General features: G+C 53.8%; 1 pseudogene across 1 annotated transcript; it reads left to right on the top strand.

The window, feature by feature from the left end:
- Positions 1–418: 418 nt before the first annotated feature.
- LOC113223189 lies at positions 419–1,742 on the top strand (annotated as a pseudogene). Its single transcript, XR_003308632.2, has one exon. The product of XR_003308632.2 is annotated as a keratin, type I cytoskeletal 18 pseudogene (transcript).
- The last annotated feature ends 263 nt before the right edge of the window (positions 1,743–2,005 follow it).

Raw genomic sequence — 2,005 nt, 5'->3', positions numbered from 1 at the left:
CAAGGCCACAAGGCTAGGAGGTGAGAAAGCAGGGCCACATGCTTACCACCATACTTTCCAAGGGGTGAGATCTTGCTTTTTTGCTGTCTCCCCAACAACCAGCACAGTGCCTGGCATGCAAGTGGTGCTCAAGAAGGCTTTGAGTGACAGGGTGGCTAATTATAATCACAATGCAAAGGGCACTGCTGTGCTGCTGAAAAAAAAGTGAAAAGTGGACAACCTGAAGTCCTCCAGAGCCATCACCACATCTGGTGAAAATGACAGTTGGGTAGACAAACAACCTTAACTGCAAATTCTGGTTACAAAAAGGCCTTGGATCACAGCCATCGGGGAAATGCAAATCAAAAGCACAATGTGGTCCCACTTCACACTACTAGCATGGCTATTATAAAAAGACATCTAGGTCGGCAAAGCCTGAGTCCTGTCGTCTCGCCTTCCTCCCATACAGCATGAGCTTCACCACTCGCTCCACCTTCTCTACCAACTACCGGTCCCTGGGCTCTGTCCAGGCGCCCAGCTACGGCACCCGGCCGGTCAGCAGCGCGGCCAGTGTCTATGCAGGCGCCGGGGGCTCTGGTTCCCGGATCTCCGTGTCCCGCTCCACCAGCTTCCGGGGTGGCATGGGGTCCGGGGGCCTGGCCTCAGGGATGGCCGGGGGTCTGGCAGGAATGGGAGGCATCCAGAACGAGAAGGAGACCATGCGAAGCCTGAACGACCACCTGGCCTCTTACCTGGACAGAGTGAGGAGCCTGGAGACCGAGAACCGGAGGCTGGAGAGCAAAATCTGGGAGCACTTGGAGAAGAAGGGACCCCAGGTCAGAGACTGGAGCCATTACTTCAAGATCATCGAGGACCTGAGGGCTCAGATCTTCGCAAATACTGTGGACAATGCCCGCATCGTTCTGCAGATTGACAATGCCCGTCTTGCTGCTGATGACTTTAGAGTCAAGTATGAGACAGAGCTGGCCATGCGCCAGTCTGTGGAGAATGACATCCATGGGCTCCACAAGGTCATTGATGACACCAATGTCACTCGTCTGCAGCTGGAGACAGAGATTGAGGCTCTCAAGGAGGAGCTGCTCTTTATGAAGAAGAACCACGAAGAGGAAGTAAAAGGCCTACAAGCCCAGATTGCCAGCTCTGGGTTGACCGTGGAGGTAGATGCCCCCAAATCTCAGGACCTCGCCAAGATCATGGCAGACATCCGGGCCCAATATGACGAGCTGGCTCGGAAGAACCGAGAGGAGTTAGACAAGTACTGGTCTCAGCAGATTGAGGAGAGCACCACAGTGGTCACCACACAGTCCGCCGAGGTTGGAGCTGCTGAGACGACGCTCACAGAGCTGAGACGTACAGTCCAGTCCTTGGAGATTGACCTGGACTCCATGAGAAATCTGAAGGCCAGCTTGGAGAACAGCCTGAGGGAGGTGGAGGCCCGCTACACCCTACAGACGGAGCAGCTCAATGGGATCCTGCTGCACCTGGAGTCAGAGCTGGCACAGACCCGGGCAGAGGGACAGCGACAGGCCCAGGAGTATGAGGCCCTGCTGAACATCAAGGTCAAGCTGGAAGCTGAGATTGCCACCTACCGCCGCCTGCTGGAAGATGGTGAGGAATTCAATCTTGGTGATGCCTTGGACAGCAGCAACTCCATGCAAACCATCCAAAAGACCACCACCCGCCGGATAGTGGATGGCAAAATGGTGTCTGAGACCAACGACACCAAAGTTCTGAGGCATTAAGCCAGCAGAAGCAGGGTACCCTTTGGGGAGCAGGAGGCCAATAAAAAGTTCAGAGTTCATTGGAAAAAAAAAAAAAAAAGACATCTAACAACAAAGTGTTGGCAAGGGAGTGGAGAAACTAGACCTGTCCTATACTCCTGGGAGATTGTAAAATGGTGCAACTACTTTGGAAAACAGTCCGGCTGCTCCTCAAAAGATTAAACATAGAGGGCTGGGCGTGGTGGTTCACTCCTATAATCCCAGCATGTTGGGAGGCTGAGGTG

This window comes from Piliocolobus tephrosceles, unplaced genomic scaffold (assembly GCF_002776525.5).
Source record: "Piliocolobus tephrosceles isolate RC106 unplaced genomic scaffold, ASM277652v3 unscaffolded_39701, whole genome shotgun sequence".
NCBI lineage: Eukaryota > Metazoa > Chordata > Mammalia > Primates > Cercopithecidae > Piliocolobus > Piliocolobus tephrosceles.
Note: the sequence above shows the minus strand (reverse complement) of the source record. Positions and strands in the feature narration are given on the sequence as shown.